This window comes from Nomia melanderi, chromosome 1 (assembly GCF_051020985.1).
Source record: "Nomia melanderi isolate GNS246 chromosome 1, iyNomMela1, whole genome shotgun sequence".
NCBI classification, from domain to species: domain Eukaryota; kingdom Metazoa; phylum Arthropoda; class Insecta; order Hymenoptera; family Halictidae; genus Nomia; species Nomia melanderi.
This window is the reverse complement of record NC_134999.1, coordinates 1848487-1870704: the sequence shown is the minus strand read 5'-3', so window position 1 is coordinate 1870704 and position 22218 is coordinate 1848487. Positions and strand designations below refer to the sequence as shown.

The window sequence follows — 22218 nt, the reverse complement described above, 5'->3', positions numbered from 1 at the left end:
AGAAGCTTTCGGAGAAAAAAGTATATGGATAATTACAGTAACTGTAACAATATGTTATTATTCTACTCCGCATTTAAAGAATACGAGCCAAACGTTCTTTATACATCCGGCGTTTGTTTATAAAATTGAGTAAATATCCTTCGTGCATTCCGACACGTTCAGCGAATAATTTAAGCAGCATGAAGAAATGCTCGTTTGGACTTGAATTTTGTTGAAGTGGAGAACGAACGAACGTTCGTTCGTTTAGTCTAAACACACCATAACTTGACACAATAGTAAAGTTTTACTTTCACGTCTTTCATTCTGCTTATTTTATGCTTCCTTCTTTGTAATTCTATTATTTTTTATTCGCTGCTAGTTTAGCTTGCTTTGTCCCTTCTATTCTTATTTACTTTTATTCTTTTTTCTTTGTGTATTTTTATGATTTCACTCGTTTTTACCCCTTCCTTTTTATTGTAATATGTATATATATATATAGGAAATTAGGATAGGAGATAGGAAATAGGAAAGATAGAAGATAGGAAAGTTATAATAATATAGGAAATATAAAAATTATATTTTTTGTGATACATTTAAATTACAATATAAATAACTATTATCAGAGTTTGTAGCTACAATTGATACTCTTCAGGTATTAATTGTGCACATCATTTTATTGCATAAAAATTTACGATTATATGTATTATAGCCTACCATATAGAGTGTTAGAAAAGTATTAATAATTGAGAAAAAGCTTTTTGAATAATAAAACCATTTTTCAAACTAAATTTGATTTATTTCAGTACAGACAAAAAATGACGTACTTTTATCAATTTAATCAGTAACTTTTTTACCAACAAATTAAAAAATTCTTTCAATGTAGTTAGAGTCTAGTCATTAAAAGAAAACATTAAAAACAAATCCGTAAACCCTGAATTCATAACCTATGAAAATTTTCATTACAAAGAACCAACCATTTTACTCAACTCAATATTACTCGAAATACTTTACTTCGAAAATTCAGTGTTGTGCTAAAAGTGTGTTAAATTGAGTTTTCAAGGATAGTGTCTTAAACCTTTTTTAAATAAACTGACGCAAAGAAAACGATTTATATAAAAGAAAAATAAAGTTTCATTTTAAAGTGAAACTACAATTTGCAATTGCGCCAATGCATTTCGGAAAAAAGAACTAAAGTCTAGTATGATATAGTCTCTCAAATAATACAAAGTTTCCTTTTACAATTTTTTTTTATTAACGTCGCCAAGAACAGAATTATAGCCTATCCCAGTTATCCGACATATATTTACAAACAGAGAAAAAGATGTGTCGCTAAGAGACATTCCGTTAAAAGCAGAGAAGGTTTCAACACCGGGATATTCAAACAGTCACAAGAGGGTGTACCGCATTCGAGTGATTCAGTTAACGGTCTCAACTTTATAGATCTCGGGAGAAGGGAAAACCACTCGAGAAAATGATCCAACGGAAGCAGCCCTAAGGGAAAATATGTTTGACGAATTGTAGTGGCTCGGCCTGGACCGAAGGTCCGATTTCTTCGAAGCAGGAACATCTTGGCCAGTTTGCTTGTTCAAAAAGTATCTGTTACATGATTGTCTGCAACACGAAACGGAAAGGAACAGAAACCCGGGAGATCACAATGAGAATTACCTGATCCTCAGACGCGCCAAAGAACTATTCACGGCACGGGGTCTTCTCCAGAATACACTTACCCCCAGCCACAATAAGAAAACAGACTACACTCCTGGACAAAAAGATGGCATACGTTAGGTTCCCCTGCAAGTCCAAAATATTCCGAATTTTCTAAATGACTTTTGTAAATATGACTTCGTTGTAATATAACGTATAGTAAATTGGAATTTTCTTGATCTTCATTTATTGTATTTATGGATACAATTGAAGAAATTATAAGTTCTTATATGTTGAACAATTAATAGATCCTTATATATTTTCTATTGTCTCAGCCGTTCACTTTGACAACAATATGTGTTTTCGATATGTTATATCACTTTATTTACATATTTTTCAATAATATCTCGAGGCTGATTTTTGTGCAAGTTCTTTACTTGCACAAAGTGTCTTTAACAATTATTAATCATATTTAAATATGGTAATTGTACTGGTCTGTCTAAAATTTTACAATAAATTTTTAGTAATATAGAAAAATAAAATAAATGTTCCGTGATATAGAAATATTTTAAACACAATTCGAATGACCTCATTTTGTATAATCACCTATTTTTTCTATTTTACGTCACCAGGACTTTTCTTTGACCATACATTTTTCTAACATTTATTAAAGGGCATCAACATGTTTTAACGTGAGAGTTTGAAATATTTTCGGGCATTAAAAAAATAATAAAAATCTGAAACAGTGTTGAGATGGTATGTAAAAAAGTTTAATGATGTCATGTATCCATCTTTCAATATATCTGTCAACACAATCCTGATAATTACTTTTGTACATAATGATAATAATAATAATAATTGCAATGAATGAATATACAATGAAAGAAAAATTGTTCTACGATTATGATAATAATAATAATAATAATCGTAGAACATTTCTTCTTTCATTGCGTATGTTGTCGAGCAAAGTTCAATCAATATTCTTTGTAATATGATGTTAATGCAGTTTCCAATTTCAATTTCATTCTCATAATAATCTTACAAGAGAACATAGGAAAGTGACATTCGCTGAATTTAATAAAATTTTGATAAAAAATAGCTACTTCAAAAATATTCGTCATCTATTTTTTTGAATCGGCCATCAATCATATTGAAGGGGTGAAAAGAGCTGTCAAAGTTATGGATGAGAAATATATTTGAACATTATTGAAGCGATAAGAACATTGTGTATAATAAATAACGAAATAAGTAACGAAAATGTGTACTTTTTACAAAGCAATCTATCTGTGAAAAGCAATTTTTAAAACGTTTCATTTATTTCAATAATGCACTGCTAATTAATTCTTTATATTATTGAATTTTTACCATCAAATGTTAACTCATTTTCGAGTGTATTTCTACTGATATGAAAATTATATATGTATATGCATATGTCGACATAAAAAATACCTATATACTGAAATTTCCACCGTTTTGTGTTACAAAAGATTACTAAGTCAACTAAGTCTTTTCTCGTATTCTTTGCTAGACGAAGTTTTTAAACCCGCACAATTAAACAGGTAAGTAGGATTTAAGTAATTACGTTACGGTGAACCTCAGAAGTTGTTCATTGAATTTTTTCTAGCTCCAGTAGTTTTCAAGGTATTCCACTAAATATATTTCCCACCATCAACAGTGAAAGCTATTTACGTCCTTCAAATATAAATGATGGAGGACACATAAAATACGTATCAAATATTTTTATGACAACTATTTTTCACGGAAGTTTCATAAAAATCGGCGAATATCACATCGGCGTATTTTCCTACGATAGCTCTGGAGCAGATATAAAAATGTTTTTACCCTAGAATACTGAAAAATTTGACTTGTTATAAAATATAAGTTCAATATAACCCATAATACATTGTTTACAAAGCAAAGATCGCGGAAGCATTCTGTTTTTTTCATGAGTTTTTAAAATAAATTTATATATTTCATATTAATTTTAAAACGGTTTAAATGTATCCTTGGTTTAGTTTTTCCTACATTTACCCACCCTATCATACTTATAATTACTTCCAGTGTTCCCAATTATGTACATATATTTACAGATATTGTATTTGCCAGTATACGGGTAGGTATCCTATTCACCTTCACTATACTCCAAGTATTCTTATTATTCATACAGAAAATATATGATACATTATTGAATTCATCTTAATATTAATTGTAATATCATTCAAATAAAACAATTTAGTACTATTGAATGAAAAATGTCTCCAAAAGTACAAGCATGAAACAAGAGTCTCCATAGATCTACAATTTCATTCCAAACTTTCTTTTATCACAAAAAGTAACGAAAGTAGCTACAGTTACTAATACAAACAAAACACCCCCTTTTCATCCTAAAGCAAACCAACATTCACGAATCATGAAAAAAAATCCAAGAAATCCCTACAACTTCATACTATCATAGGCCAACTATGATTTTGTCGACGAGTGTACCCTCAGCCGCAGCAAGAAAACAGCACAACAACGGTTTTCCGCGTTGCATTGAAAAGAAGAGGAGGCACCTGACTAAAGAGCTCGTCGTCGTCTGCTCCCGCGAGGAGGAAAGCGCCGCGCCGCGCCGTGGAAACGGAGTCTGCGTGCTGGAACGATGACACTCGTGGAAACGCTCCGCGCCGCGGACCCGAAGAGGATGGAGCAAACCCCGGTGGGGGTAGATCAGAGGGAGAGGATGGTGGAAGCGAAATCTGGCCTCAGTCGTGCGCGACGCGCCATATGCGGTGGACCATTTGTCAAGGCGCTCACAAAGGCCAATAATCTCGCGTGACACGTGTGATTCCCCGATAAAAAGTGTCACGTGCTGGCCGCGCGCACCCCTCTACGGGCTAGCATCGCGCGCGCCTACCCCCCACCCCGGCAGTAGATTTGGAAAAACTTTTTCCCTTCGAACCGCGCGCGTTCGACTCGACTCGACAATTTCGTCCCCGTTACTCGATCAGGGAACAGACAACCGTCGGGGGAAGACGTGAACGGTGTTTTCCTCGCGATTCAATCGTCCCGACGAGACTAATCTTTTGGTGGACAGAGTGTAACGGGGAGGCTGATAACGAGAAAAAATAAAGAAATAAAGAAGGAAGGAAGAGGAGGGTTGGAAAAGGTGATACACTTGCGGAATAGGAAATCCAACCAGTTTTTTTCTTTCTCTTCTTTTTCTCGAAAAGACCCTTCGACAAAGACTGATCGGACTCCGCGGGGAAAGTTTCGACTGTGATTCCCTCGGTTCGATGCCAAACGTAAAAGGTTGAGAGCAGTGAGACAGTGTTGGTGCGCGGCTGCCGCGTGGGGTGGAAAAGGGAACGCAGCTTTTTCCTATCGAGTAAACGGAGATCTATGGTGGCAATCGACGGGTTACGCTGAAATCTCTGGCACAGGTTTCTGCGACAGTGTTTTGACAGAGAGGAATTCGTTGACGTCAGGTTTGACGGATGCTAGTAATAACTGAATTTGAAAGGCGCGTTGCGCAGCGTGTTACGATTAAAATATCAAAGTCTTCGGTAATTGGTAAAATTTAACCCTTAGGGGTAGACTACTTTAAAGAAATGAAAAACTCGACCTGCATGATAATAGTATAAGAGTATAAGTAATTTCAATTGAGTTTGGTAGGTTGAAAAATATCCGACCGCCCATTAACCGTCAAAAAGAAAATGGGACAATTTTGAACCCACCCAAGGCTAAAGTATTAAATATTATTTATAGTTTGCATTTGGTCGGTAGTGTGTGAATTGTAGGGGAATTTGATGCCACGTGATTTCTTTTGAGTGATTACTTTTACTTGAGATTATATGTTGTAAAACATTTACATATTCGTTTATAACGTTCTGAAACAAGTTCTGCGACATATTTGGAACTCACGTCTCCATGCAACCTGGGCGAATCGTTTCTTTTTAATTGAAAAATCGCAGACTTTTTCAACTGAAATTTTCTAGCTTCCTTCAATTACTGTTTTTTTTAGCTAAGAAGCGTTTGATTGCAAAAGTCATCTCTTTATTTTTAAAGTTAGGTAACTCGAAATCGTTGATTTTTAATTATTTACTTTTTTTTAATTTTTTGCGTTATTTACATTTCTCATAGACACTAAACATTTTCATAAACTTGGGTGGAGCTTTGCGCGCGACATTTAAAAATAGCTTGACAGTAAAAGCGTAGCATTTCGATTGTAACTCGCTGTACACGCATACACACTTTTCTACTTACCGTTTCTCATTTGTCATCATGGATTTGCAACGCTATAGTATAATCATCTAAAATATACTATATTATAAATATCATATGCACTGATTTTAAAGACGGAACAAAAATTAAGAAATTGTTATCAATTTTATTAATTTAGAGTAGTGTTTTATATTCCCTTATTTGAAAGGAGAAGAGAAAATGTTTAAACACAAAGCTAACTCAATGTATAAGTATGTACATTACTTGGAATTACTTAGAATACAAGTATATTTGAGTATACAAATAACAATATAATAATAATACAAAATTCGAGACAATAAGTCACTGAAAGCTAGCTACAGATAATATTATATTCTTGTATAATATGAATTTCACGTATAATAACCATAGAAAAAATCAATATCAATAAATCGTAATACTTTTACGTCGAAACAGTGTTTTCAAGGAAAAAGAACTAATACTAGCATCAGTTGATCTTCGTTTCGACAAATTCTTCTCGATGAAAACAGTGTCGGTGACTTCAACGCAGCTCTAATCGACAGGCCAAAGTGAAACAGAGATTTATGTCGGGGTTATAATTGAATCTTGATTTCTTCGCGTCGCGATCGATGCGTTCGAATGAGATGATGGAACAAGCTGACGTTTAAAGTGAATCGTTGTTGCAAAAGTTTCAGGGTGTTTGTGCGTCTGGGCCGACTTTCCGGCGCGGTCCCAGTGGACAATCGACGAAGATCTCGTTAAGAAAGTGTGCTCGGGGACCAAGAAGAATTTATGGTGCACGATCAGAGAAGGTAGGCCGCAAACCATCGCGTACAGTCGCTAATTTTATGCTCGAGAAAGTTTTATCGCATGCTCTCGAATGCACGCCGCGAAATTTATTCAAATTGAGTTGTCGAATTTTTCTGGTCCCGCGCGACAGGTGACGCCAATGTAATTTGAATGCTAAAGAGACGCGATCGTTGATGCACTTAACGATCTCGCATTAAGAAGCACGTGGTCCCCTCGGCTGGTACGCGGCTCAGACTCTTCGGACTTCGATCCGGCTTGATTCGTTCTTATTGCCGCCAAATCTAAACTTAGCAATGGCGATTTATAGGATAAGTATACCTAATGTCACCTGACAGAGTTCAAAGAATTTTCAATTGTGATCAGCACTTTTGTATTCAACGAAATTAATTGAGGAGATATTATTTGCGTCTAATATGGTGTAAGTTAAAACTGTTGCTGTCTATAGAATTGTAATAACACAAGACACCCAAACATTAAAATCTTAGATCGTATATTTATGTAAAATTATGTTATATATATAAATATACATAGGGTTAGAATTTTAGTTGCTAAAATGTTTTATTAGAATTATGTCGAAAAATGCCTTTATTACAAAAATAAAGAAATTATTCTAGAAAATGTTTCGTTTTCTGATTCAGTCACGTTTAATGTTCGACAAAGTTCGGTTCGGTGGCTTTATCGATATCGTGTTTTGAGGAATTATGAAGAGCCCCGCTGTTTAATGGTAAATGGTAGACGCTCGCCGAGATAGAAGGAAGGCTGTTTCCATTAGCAATAATGTTAGATCGATTAAATTATACAAGCGTCATTAATGAAATATTCTCGCTAAAACATTCATGCTTTCATCAAATTTTTAAATTTATCTTTTCCTAACGTGATATAAATCAAATACTGCACTATCAATTTTCGTTAAATTCTGTTCTGTTACTCATTATTCACACAACACTAAAATTATATTGCGTCTTAGATATTGAATCATCAAAGATTTTTGGAACTACAACATTAATATTTTTATTTGACTATTCTTTAAAAATTTCGTTCCGTGATCAGTATAACCAATAATTGTCCACAAAAAGAAGTATAAAGTATCAAAATGTATATAATTCAAATAAAGCATTGAAATCGTTTATTGCTCTTAATTTTTTTATTTGAATGTTGATTCTTGTGCACTGTTCAAACTAGAATTGCACTAATATTGTGTACATTGTATTCGAAAATACATAAGGTGGATATAGATGAATTAGGGATTTCCCTTTATTTTTTAATAAGTTATTAATGACAAAGTTATCGTAGCGTACGCAGTTATGAAAGAAATTATAAGACAAGGGGATAAAATCATCTAAACAAAACCAAACTTTATTAAAAAAATCCAAGAATTTCTGTATAAAGGTAATTTATACGATATTTCGTCGATTATCTACATAATTAAGAATTCAATAGAAAACCCATAATTAAGAAATAGGATTAAAATAAATACATACATAACGAAAGCTGATCCAAGTACTTTAGTAGTATTGTATATACAATAAAGTTTGATATTTAGCTATTTTATGGTATCTTTTCCACAATATGCACACAAACTATAATGAAGAATGTGTTTATTTAATCGCTGGAACACGTGCAGCCACAGTGCATAAAGAAATATACACGCTGCATTCCCAGAAACTGGCACACCTGTTGGTACCGATTCCAAGAAAGCTGCGATTCTTCATCACAAACGGCGATCCTTTTCTAGGGAACGTCTTTTCGATACTTTTGTGCACGGTCTATGGTATTCGGTCCACATTATGCGACAAAATGGTAGGCCATTTATGAATTTTTACAGACATTCTGGGTCTGTTTAGTTTAGTAGAAAAGCTAAAGCAACAGTTGAATAAAGCTGAAACGTAATTTTGCAACAGTTGTTAAACAAATTGTATGTACAAATCATTGCTTAACCAGTTAATTGTGTTTGACAAGTATACGTGTCATTTGAAAACCTCATTGACGCGTTCCTCGAATAAACTTGTCATGTGAATATAATGTAATTTTTAAGAATATAACTATCTGCTCTGAAAATATAAAAAGTAAAGGAGTATTATTTGATGATATATACAATTTATTAACTATAATAAATATATTATACAACTCTTACCGAAATATTATAAACAATGTAAGGAAGGATTCTTTAGATTATATAGGTGAAGTGTAAAGAAAATCGAAAGACATATAGAATAGTTATGAATTATTTGTTATAAACATAAAGATTGCTGAAACCACAAAAGTATTTGAACAGGTATCTTTTCAATCTTTAATATTTAGTAGGTCCACCTTTGGACCTCAAATCACACTGTTTACTAACTTTTCTGTAACACTTGATGATATAGAATTCCACACTTCCAGTATTTTTTGTTTTAAACTTGACTTGGATGTTATATTAAATTTTTGTAACTCTTTCCCTATTATTGCCCATAGATGTTCAATTGGGTTAATATCAGCTCTTTTGTGGTGATATGACCAATATGTGGGGAGTATTATACATATGATCCATTTCTTAACGATTCCTGCAGTATGTTTAGGATCATTATCTTGAAAGTAAAAGTCTTCGTATATATCCAATTTTCTTGTACTTTCCTTTAAATTTTGTTGTAAAATGTTTAAATATTTGTATTTATCCATTGTTCCCTCTATGAAGACCAAATTCCCAGTGCTGTCTACCACCATACACCCCCAGATAATAACTGAGTCACCCACATGTTTCACTGTAGCACGCAAGTTTTTCGCTTCCATCTCTATATTTGCTTGTCTCCAAATAAAATTACATCCGTCCGAACCAAAAACGTTAAATGTCTTCTTCTTAAAACTTTAATCTCTTCTTATTATCACTAATGTACGGCTTTTTTCTCGGAACCCTGACATGATAATTATTTTCACGTAGCACTCTTCTGCATAGTTCTGGATGCACACCTTTTTCGAAGTTCTGTTTAACTATCGCTGCAAGTTTTGTAGCAGAAATTTTTGAATTTTTTTTTATTTCACGTATCAATGCTCTATTATCTCTTTCCGTTAGAGTTTTTGGTCGGTCGGAACGGCATTTATTTTTTAGATTTCCTTTAAAGTTCCATTTTTTAATAATATAATGTATTGTAGATCTATCTATATTTAATAATTTACTTATTTCACCAAACGTCTTTCCTTCTTTACGCCACTTGTCAATTAATTTTCTTTCACTTTGAGGAATTTCAGATGTTTTAGGACACATGATCAATATCGTAATATTTCACCATGAATGCTAGAATGTGACTGACAAATGTATATACGATGACGACTAACGTTTCAATGTTTACATTCAGTGCTCGAAAAACTGTGTTTTCATTGATTCTTGGAACTCGTTTCTGTGTGTTCAAATATTTTTGTGGCTTCAGCAATATCTTTATGTTCATAAGGAATAATTCATAACTATTTTATACATCTTTTGATTTTCTTGAAACTTTACTTATCTAATCTAGAGAGTCATACCTCCTTTCAGTGTTTGTAATATTTCGGGAAGAGTTGTATAATACACTTATTATATTTAAAAAAGTATTTCATGGCAAGTGTTCAAATACTTTCGTGAGTCACTGTATATAAATATATATGTATTATTAAAATTGCATTATTTATTGATCATGTCCAATTTTTATTGAAACACTTTTAAAGTGTTGTCGAGCAAGGGAAAAATTTTGTAGCACACCTACGTGCTAATGTTTAATTTTAATTATGTACGAGAGATCTTTAGAACTACATTCTATGCCTACAAGGGAACCATTTCAACCAGCACACGGCGATTTTGATGAAACTTCTGTGAAACAGTTCTCAAGAAAATATTTGACACGTATCTTTTCTTATCGGCTAACAGCCACTCTGAACGGGTGGAAACACTCCTTAAATTTGAGGGTTGAAAGTATATTTTTATAATGTATCGGAAACTAGGGTCTGTAGAAAAGAAATCTGTCTTTTAAATTGTTCGCCTCAAACGGAACAACATAGATTTCATTCCTACACCCCTAGTTTCATTGATATTGTAAAAAATATGTGTTCAACCCTCAACTCTGAGGGAAGTTCTCACCCGTTCAAAGTGGATGTTGGCCGATAAGAAAAAATATATGGCAAATACTTTCTTGAGAACTATGTTTCACAGAAGTTTCATCAAAATCGCCGTGTGCTGGTTGTTATATAGCATAATCAATATCAATATTAATAAACGTATTAATATTAATATTCATAATTTACAATCATTATATTAAGAATACAATAAAATATTGTTTTCAAATATATTTTTTTCTCGCATATCCCAACATTTTAATTTTTAATTCACGCGCTAAGAAGAATTACAAATAGTAACCGACCTTTTTCACATAATCGAGGAAAAAACAGCACTCTCGCAAACTTTTACGTACACATAATCACTTTCGAATAACATCGAGACGAACATCAATGGGTGTTATTATTTTGTCCAGCGGAAAAATGAAACCACGAAAGAAGAAAGAGATCCCGCGTTCAATTTTCCCTTCGATGCGCGGAATAACGTCGACGTGTAAATTCAGTGGAAAAGAAGAGAAAGGGAGGTGCAGTGATATCGGCGCGTTACCCACATTCCCGTGATCCATCGATCACGCGGATTTACCACGCGACCGTTGCATTTCGCGTCGAGCTGTGTTTTATATTTAGCACGGGCCATCGGCTGGCGCGTTATCATGCAGGCCGGTATTAAGGCGGGAAATAATTAATTCGGGCCGATCGATGTCCAGATTACAGGGACCGCGGACGCGTTTAATATTTCGAGGGACGAATTGAATTCCGATATTCCGTGGACTCGGATGGTGCGCTCCTGTCTCATTGAACGGGCCTGCCGGGCAATTATGCATGACTAACATATTTGTAACGGCGAATGAATGGGGCAAATCCCGCGAGTCGTGACTACGACCCCGTTTCAAGGGTAAACATCGGTCCGCATGGCCGAGCAGTTTAAACGCTCATATGTTAGCGTGGGCAACGCCGAGCTCACTGTCGGCGTCGTATCCAGAATCAATAAATCGCGTTTTTCGTATCAATGCCGAACACGGACCGGCTCAATGGCCTAGAAAATGTTCCGTGTGTTGGTATTTTCGTTTCGGAGCCACCTAACGATCCACCCTGTCACTTTTAGGCTGACAACGGGTTGTTAGACGTACAAACTCATTTGCATTCTTTTGATGGTGGTTTTATGTTGTGTCGATTGTAATAATAGTGCTTAATCATCTGCTCTATGATTTACCATTTCACTACAAAAATATTATACTGCGTACTTAAACTTATAAAAATCATATTAAACTGTGCAAACGTTTTAATAATAATATGTATTTTTAAAAATACGCTGCAATGTTAATTACCGGGATAACGCATCATCAACCAAACATTTCGTTGCTTAGTAACCACTTCACGTGAAATGTTTAATCTCAGTAAATATCTGAAAATCGTGTATATCTTTAAAATATATTATGGCTTAGAAATCTTTACCGTTAGAGCTACTCACGAAATGCGAGATATCTCGTCATCTACCTGTAATGTATTAAAGTAGAAGAATTTATGGACAATACATTCGACATTTTTATTTCTTCCCCTTATTCAATGCAAGATCATCTATCATCACATTCAACCAAGACACATGTACTGACAGCTGATTAGCATTTAAACCATTAGCCATATTTTCCTTTATTTTTAAGGCGTTTTATAGCTTTCCGGTAATTTAAAATGTCCGCGGTACTTGTTTGTCGTTTCACGGTTTTGGAATGTTAAACTTGTGCGTGGGAATGCATTGAGTCGACTGTAATAACACTGCTTAAAATTTGAATGCTTTGCTGCTATTTTTAGGTTTCGGAGTGTTGAACTTATACATGGGAATGTATTGAGACGACTGTAATAACATTGCTTAAAATTTGAACATTTTTCTGCTATTTTGGGGTTTGGAGTGTTAAGCTTATGCATGGTAATATATTGAGTCGACTGTAATAACAGTGCTTGAAATTTTAACGATTTTCTGCTATTTTTGGGTTTTGGGATACTAAGCTTAACGCTAGAACTACCAGGTGGGTCAAAATGACCAATTCCTAATTTCTTCTTTTAAAATGACTGCAAAAATACGGATACTTCTTTAAGAAATGATTACAGAAGCTGATTTAGTAATACCTAAACTGAAGTATAAACCGATTGAAATGTTAATAAATTCACGCATATAGCTTTTATAAAGACATTTTCAAAAGACGGTTTAAGTTCTCTGTAGTTCTAGTATTAAAGGATTTAAGGTGTTAAGCATAGAGGTTTGAGAAATACAAAGAATTAATACTGTTTTATTCAATACACTGGAAAATTAACAAAGATAAAATATTTCGAACGAAACGATCTACGTAGCTTGTTGGTATACCCAACATTCTATTTCGAATGAACATTTTTTTTAACGATGGACATAAAAATTGGAATATATTTGAGTAATCGACTTCAAATTTTTCCTATGATTATTAAGTGAAGTTACACATTTATTGACGAACCTTTTTTTAATGTGTATTATCATATCTTAGTTATAACGGAAGAAACCAGAATATTTCTTAAGAAAAACATAACCTTCCATTTCAATATATATCAGCCTTTACTATGTTAAAGATTGTAAAGAAAACACGAATACGAATCAGGATATCAACCTATCAACGCAGTTAATGATAGCAAATATGACTTTCGAATACGACGCACAGTCTTTAATACACCCAAGATGTATTTGTATAAAATTAAATAACTTACAAACGTGCATCTGTTTCTTGAAAAAAGAATTATTTCCACCAAATCATTTTTATTCAATACTTACTCTATATTCAATACTATATCAACATCGAAAACCATAAAAAATCTTTATTAAACGATGCGACTGAAAATATTCGAAAAATGCGACTAAAATATCATTATTAATTTGGTGGAGTAAATAATGAAAAATACTTAAAAACGAAACAATTGAATTTCGTGCACGCCGAGCGTGGACAATAAAAAAGAAAGACAGAATACGTTTATATCGATGATAGTAAAATTCAAAAGACTTTCCAGAATACTGTAGCTGATGACATAAAATACGTTTTTGCGGAAAAACTCGCAGATTAAATCTGATACGCCATGAATACCATAAAAACGTGTCATGTATTTTGTGGTATTTCGTTTATTTTATCGTGTTTATATTATACTCGTTTATTCAGAACAAATTCCTTAATCCTCGTGAAATTTTACACAAATTACGTACATAGCGATACCGATAACTGTATATTTGAAAGAAAGACACAGATATGTGTTTATTTGACGGGTCTGCGGTCGTTTATTATATATATTGGTTCTATAAAATTTTATAGAAATATAAAAACTGCAATGACCGGCTTCCCTAATTGATGTAGTTAATTCCTAGAACGAACACTTTAATCCTCATTAAATTCCGTTGGATTACGAACTACTCCGGTCGCTCCGACATCACCTGTCACGCACTTGAAAGCAGTGGAACAGATTTGAAACTGCAATGACAACTTTATCGACCCAAATCTGCCACCTTTTCTTCGTAAATGGATTTCTCATTTATTCAAAACATGAATTAGAGTCATCGGAAGTCATGACGCATATTTATCATTTAAACCCATGTTACTGAGGACTACATCGTGCATATTTAATTTCAAATAGAATCATCAAAGCCATATATATTTATAAATGCATTATTTTATTCTTAAAACACGTTTTACACAATTTATTCACATGTCTTTCTTACCTATATTATTTCGAAACTGTATTGTTATTATTAATTTGTAATAATATGTTTAACAATTTTATAATTAAAATATAAGGAAAAAAATTACGTAACCAGTTAATTGTGTTCGACGAGTATGCACGTCATTTTAAAAAACTCGAAATGAAACTGATTTCTTCAACGATGAATTATTTATTTTTTTCAAATAAACGTGTAATTCTCCTCCGCTTTGCTTTAGTTTTTCGTTAGAATACATTATATGTTGCCTACGTTTGTCGTATATGCGCTTCATTGTTTGATTTCATTGCACGCTGAATAAGGGATTTTTGAAACTGAGTTCTATTGTTAACACTAGAACTACCGCACCCGTAAAAATAACGGGATTCAGTTGTTTTATTTCGCAATAATTGGTATCTTAAGGGCGTTAAACATCCGAAATGATTTGAAAAATAAATAATTTCACTTGAATATTCTAATGAATATATTTAAAGAAAACGGAAAAACCATTGTACAATTTTGGTAAGGGTTACACATTATTTGTATTAACTCCGTGCACTCGAGAATATTTTTCTTAACAAATACTCGTTATGTTCCGATGAAATTTCAATTACATGTTTTACAATTAACGTAAAGAAATATCTTGCATAAATTAAGGCACGGAACTATTGTATTTCGATGTTCCATGCATTGATACATGATATAAAATATAATATTGAATTTTCCATTTTATAATTTTGTTGGGTGAAATCAAATGCTAACTGAAAGAAGCCTCTCGAGTGCAAAGGGTTAAATGCTCGGCAGTTCTAATGTTGACAATATCAATGATAAAATAAAGAAAGATGCATAGAGATCAACCACGATCCATCGCAGGACTCTAAAAACTTCATTCTTCTGCAAGCAAAGTTCCCATTTCTGTAAGGAAAAAAAGAAGACATTGAATTAATTTGTACAGCTAATATATGGATATGCTGGAACACGTTTCGGACAGCAACCGAGAAACTCGTAACGCCACGAGTGACACGTCGTGCGATGAAATTGTAAATGATCTCGTGGGACGAACCGCGAGACTCGAGACTTTAAGTACCGTGCGATATAGTTACCGGGGGAAAGTTGTGTTCGTGACCGTGGAGCGCTGGCACTCTCGACCGGGGGGGTAAAAATACACCCTGCGCGACAAATACACACAGTGCGGCACAAAAGTAACGAGACCAGTAAAAATACCAATGAAACGTTAATGCGTGGAATAAACAATTCTTTATTCGTCTACTTGAAAGTAAGTTTTTAACCCTTTGCGCTCCTGAGTCGAGTGTGATTCGACATCAGTTTTATTCACAGGTGTGCTTCTTTGTGAAGATATTTTTAAAATAGATTATATTATTATATTATTTTCAATATTATTAGTAAGAGGCATCGTTTACACTGCTCTGTACAAAGTGTCGATTTTTTAAAATGCCTTTCAAATAAAACATCGTAATATAATAATACAGAGTTATCGAGGAAAAAATACGAAAGAAATTTGGAGTCCAAAGGGTTAATAGAATTGCTACACTTCTCGTGTAAATACCGAAACTGGTTTCGTGTGTTACAAGTGTTAGTAAGAGCTCTCATGAAAGACTACGATACACTGAAAATAATAGAATTGCGTGCATTATGCAATTATTCAATGTTTAATGATCGTGTAAAATGGAATCGTTAAACATTTTAGTAAACGTAACGCGTACACAGTGAACATTATGCGTCAAATTACTGAGACTTTAATACTAGAACTATCATAGCTGTTCAAATGAAAATTTTCACAATATTCCCTTATCTCGCAATTATTGGTATCTTGGAAGCTTAAATATCAGAAATGATTTTAAAAATAAGTAGCGTTACTTGAATACTATACTGAAAATATGAAGGAACCGGATAAAATTTGTTGTCGCAATTTTTACATATTGAGTAACCAAAAAAATCTTTTGTTACGATTTTTATAAAGATTACAAGTTACACATAACTTACTGGTCTAAGTATTTATTATTTAACCATTCGACCAATTGATTCGTTGGATGAGCTGATGAATGATGTTTAGTCGATGAAAAGTTCTCTAACAAAGATTTTGTCACATCATCGAAGATATACTTCAGAGGATCTCTGTGTTCAACAGAATGTTAATGTACACAATAAATCATTCTTTATTTACCCCCTTGAAAATAATATGTTTAAAAGTTACTGTACTTTCGGTATAATCCTTTGAAAAACTTCTGATCCAATGCTACGAGAATTTTACCTCACGAGAATTCTATGTGGAAATTCTCATTCGTTGGACAATTTTACGTTAATATAAATTTTTCAAATAAAGTGGTTGGGCAAATAGGTATAAATTTTAAAACTTCAAAAACTACGAATATTTTTATTGAATACGCGATGATTAATTGTATTATTAATTGCAAGTAACTGGAGTGCCTATTTCAATTGTTTAAGTAAATAATGGTAGGTTTACCATTGAAATGTAGAAATATGAAATATTGTATAATATTCTTAATTATGATACATAAGATAGTAAAAAGTAGCCAATTTTACATTGCATTCTATACGTACTGTTAATTAAAAAATGGTAGGAAATGCAAGTAGTAAAAAGAAGTTTTCATTTCTTTGTAGAAAAAGAATATTCGTTGTTGAAACATTAATTGCAAGACTTGCATATTCCTGCAGTTATTTAAATTAATTTCGAGCAAACGAAATTCCATTGGGTAATTGTTCCCCTTGAATTTGAGGCACAAGAGATGAAAGAGCTACATGTTCTTTTTTTCACTACTCGACAAGCCTCTGTAACATTTCATCAAAAGCTGTGTTTTATTCCTCGCAAATATTCTTTGTTACGTACGAACTAAATGTACATGCACCGAAAAATGTTGGAAATGTCTTTAATATAGCGGTTTTAGCAAACATCCAGATGGATCCGATACGTCAAAAGTTATAACCAACTAATTAGCCAATCAAACAGCTTATTAATTAGCGACCATGCGTCCCACACGATGACTGAGTAGTTATTAGCAGACGTTCGTGTTACTAATACCCTCGGGTGACACGAAATTCGATGTATTGCATGCTCTGCATCGATTTTCCACGTATTGATGCACGCTGAAGCAGATTATCAGCTCTCCTGTCAAAGTGCATTAGTTAGATCGATTGAAATTACAGCTTAATACTTCTACTTTCGCAAACTCATTAGAATTTACAAGAATATCAACAATATCTTCCTGTAATTAATCATTCTGCCTTCATCTTCTATCGTGTATGTAAAATTACCTACTCCAATGATTGCCCATTACCATAATTCCTGTTTTTACTAGAAACATTTAGCGATACTTTTTTCGTGTATTGTTAGTGATCAATGATATCTTGTTATTCGAAGAGTTTTTAATTGGTAACATTCTAATATTCCGATCACTGTGATGATGATCATTAAGAAATATTTTTCTGGGTATTTCGATTTGGATTTCGGAGAGCTTGAAATTTGGAGGAGCGACGTGATAGGATTGCGAGAAGTCACTGGGATCGAAGGAATTGAGCGCCGGGCGAGTGAAAAGAAAGATTTTTATGAAGTGTGTTACAGAAGTAAGAAAATAAATGTGTATATATAATAATAAAAAGAAAGTCAAATGAAACTAAAGTAATATATCAGTGACTAGTTAAGCATGGCGCTTAACGTGTTACTTACTATTCGTTACAGTCCATAGTTTAATTCCTTTTACACATTTCAATCTTACTAAAAACATGGAAAACACTCAAAGGTAGAAGCGACCAGAGCCTGCGACCACATAAAACGAGTATCTCCCCTTTATCTCAATTAACTACCACCATAATCCTAAAAAATTATCCAACGCAGCTCGAATCAGCAGCAAACAGCCGGAACATTCGAAAATTCCATTCAATCAACCTGTCACAAACTCAGCCGGGCCATAATCTTCCCGAAATCGCTCTGACGTACGGTCAAGAGCACAAGCGGAACGATCCAGACGGTGTCGCACGGCGACACGAGTTCATCGCGACGAGACGTTTCAGCGCAATCTGATATAAAATTCGTTCACATAAGCCCGTAAAAAGCAGCAAAGACATAAGGCCTCGGCATCCGAGATAGCGCGGCGAGGGTGTCGCATCGGCTCGCGCCCAGGGTAGCTCCGCCGTGAAAGATGACGGGAGGGGGACCAGCGGTTGCCGTCGACGCGGGGCTGGTGGGGGTGGCGGTACGCGTGAAATAATCTCTCCTTGGCCGCGAATAAAGTGGATGCGAAGGTGCGCCCTCGTTAGTTTCCGCTTGCCGTAACTCTTCATGGTAAGACGCACGGTATTATTCTTGGCCGGAATAGTGGATCGTTAGGTTTAATCGTGCGGGCGTTTTCGTCGCGGGCGAACGGCACAATCGGCTGCGAGTAATCCCTCGCGTTCTCGGGCGAAGTCGTCAGAGGCCGGGGGAAAAAAGGTGATCAAGGCGAGCGACGGACGGGGACGGGGATAAAAGCGAAGGAAAATGTTTCTCGCCGCCTTTCACGTTTAATATACAAAGAGGACCGATACAACGGAGCACTTTTCTGCAATTTTGAGGGCGAAAGAGATTGCGACCGGTCGACACACAATAAGACGGGACCTCGTTCTTCTCTTTCTTCCTTTCTTTTTTTTTTCTTTCCTTTTCTTTCCTTTTCTTTGGTCCATTCAACGAGATGATTTCTTGCACTTTCCGACGCGTCACGGGGAAGATAGCTGACGTCCCGCTATCGGCGACTGACCATCGTAGTCGGCGGCCGACGAAAATAAGTAACCCTAAGGCCAAGTCGAGCGACGATGTATCGCGCGTTTCCTGTGTTTTCATTAGGTATGATAAGTCGCGGCGAGACCGTGCTACGCCGCTCGGCGCGGCTCGGCGCGGCGCACTCGTGCGTTTATGCGGATTAACGATAATGGAATATCGTGTCGCGGCTTCGGGGAAGCCAGTATGCGCGGAGGCACCGCGCCGTGAAAATTGTAGCTTGCGTTTTTACGCGACGTTCCTGGACAGGGTTTTCCCTTGAATTTGGCGTACGCCTGTGAGTCCTTCCGTTGAAGCACAGCGCAGTAACGAATTGATTTTCATTTACATCCGATGTGTAGACTATGACTTTCGATCTTTTCTCAGTTAGTTACTATTTAGTAAACTCTTTATTCAGATTTGCTGTAGTTTTATTGTTTGCTTGTTCTTTATAGTAAACTGTAACGAAATGTTTGCAATTAATACTTTGAATTTATATATTGTAACCGAAATAAGTAGTGCAAGATGAATAGTGCGTATATATATATATAGGATGTCTCGTTTTAATTTATAAATGCAAATTTTTCCGTTTTATTAGGTTTTCGATGTGTACAGGTTAACACTTCTTTGTAGACTCATGCAAAAAGATTACCTGATTATACTTGGAAAAGTAGCAGTGACCTTTATATTTCCTACACGTATCCACCTAGAGACAAACTGAGTGTACTAAATTACTATTCCCTCGAAACAGAAAAAAATGAATTTCACACGTCTTTTAAATAACGAATAATTCCTAGTGTAATTGCATTTATCTATTAAATTGGAACACAGAGCGTGAGGTAATAATCGGTTAACATAACAACTACATTTCTTTAGGTAATACATTGTATTTATACATTGAATTATTACTGTAAAATCTGGATATGATTTCATATTTATAACAAATATTTTCCCTTGCGATTCTTTAATTTACTGTTATGTATGTAATTAATTCGAAATTCGGTCTTAATCACTTTGCTTTAAATTCAATCAACAACCGTATGATGTGTGCATTTAATTCTGCAATATTTAGTTACGAATATTCTCCGATAAAGTAACAAATGTATTTCTACAAATGTCAATTCTACGGTTATAGTAAAGTAACGTTACATTACGTTGGACAATGCTAAGAGAACTGCGAGTTTTTAGACGTGCGATTTAGTTTTTGGCCCAACATTTCAGTCATGTGCGAGATACGTTAGTTCAAGCCAAGAGGTTACTTTTTATTGAGATATAAAAAAGGAAAGAGCCTCCTTTAGCCGGGCATTTGTAAATGACAAGAGAAACTTAAGCGCTTTGCCAGAAAGTTGTTCACATTCTGCTCCATCTGTCTTATAAGCGTATTTTCTTCTTCCGTCATATTTTCTTTGAAGGTATGCATATCCTGAGCTGAGAATCGCTGTAATGGAAGCATTTATGTGAACTATGATACATCCTTTCTGGCTCCCCACATATATTTGAAGATTCGTGAAATGAAGGTTCTAAAAGTGTTACGAGGGTTAAAATTGCATTCTATTCATTCGAATGACTTTTCACTTACACTAAAGCAATGATTCAAACTTTTGAAAGATAATATATACTATGTAGAATTATTTACATATATGTCTGTTTTTTTTTTGTACAAATACATTTGTTATCAAACAATAAAGTAATAGTTCTTTTAACCTTCAGTATCATCGTATAACGTAAATATAAAAGGTTGGAAATGCCACTGTTTGATTTTAATATGAAATATAAGTAATTAATAGAATTGCACATAGTTTCATTGAAACTCTTAAAAGCAGCAGATAAGTATTCTTTCTCTATCTTATTTATTTTGTTTTACCTTTTACAAAAATTTGTGATAACTACACATTTATAGTATGTGTAATAGTACATAATATTAAAATTGTACAACAATTCACAGTTATCCATTTAAATAAAAAAACTGTTACACTAGAGAAGACGAAAATACATTGATAGGAATCTTTGTGGGCGCAAAAAGAAAAAAGGAATCATGATACTAAGGGTTAAATTTAAGCCACACTCATCCCTAGCTATTCGTGTAGCTAAACATCAAAGGTCAGGGCGACAAGTTTAGAAGTACGTATTGTGCGAATCTAACAAGGTGTTAGAGCCTTATATTTTCTTTAAAATGTGTAAACTGTACTGGACAGAAAATTTTATGCAGAAACTTGCATAAAAAAGTTTATACTTACTATGAGTAATTAATACTATCAGTGGTAATCTGTAAAATGAAAAAATTCGTTATTTATCTATATATGTATACTGTACCATTGAAAAACATTTCATCTATCGCAATATGTAGACATTAGAGGAAAAAAAACAATATAAAAGACAATCTAAACTAATAATTTCTAACAATGTTCTCCTGCACTTCCTTTTGAATTTACATAAGCTGATTTCAACAAACACATGTTCAAGCGTTCCTTCATATTTCTTTTATTACAAAAAGCTATTTATTCAGAAAACGAATAATCAGCAAACATTTATGTCACTATATACTGACTGTGCATTGATTTAGTTTGATTCCTCTTTTGTTGATTCGTTTTTATTGATTCATTTGTATTGATTCATTTTTATATTCACATTTAGTTCCTAATATTGATCCATTTTTAAACTGTTTTTATTGGAATCGCGAAATGTTACTGAATTTTCCTTGATAGATTATTTACGCGCAAAAACGACAATACACCTTCCGATTCAAAACACCCTATACAATTTTGATTGTTGCGCTTTATTCTACGTTGAATCAAATGTTAAAAAGAAAATATCGAGTACATCGAGATATAGAAACAGAATGGTCTTCCTCTATCGAGAACGACATATTGCGGTTAAAAAATGATACACCCGTTATCAGCATTTGACGCACCCTTTGATTCACTCGCAGACGATAAAACTATTGTTCGTTCTTTGCACTTTGTGAGAGAGAGCATGGCATGGGACACAGAATCGTATCGCGTCCGTTCAGTCGCATGTCCCAATTCGTGAATCGTCGGACGTATTTTAA

At 34.2% G+C, this 22218-nt stretch overlaps 1 protein-coding gene across 1 annotated transcript in view; it reads left to right on the top strand.

Annotated features, from left to right (window-relative positions):
* The first annotated feature begins 4381 nt into the window (after positions 1–4381).
* LOC116432805 (uncharacterized) overlaps positions 4382–22218 on the top strand; it is an 86812-nt gene continuing 68975 nt past the window's right edge. Inside the window, exons 1-2 of the mRNA XM_031990233.2 lie at positions 4382–5087; positions 6354–6635. The gene's annotated coding sequence lies outside the window, so the exon portion shown is untranslated. The remainder of the gene's footprint in view (positions 5088–6353; positions 6636–22218) is intronic.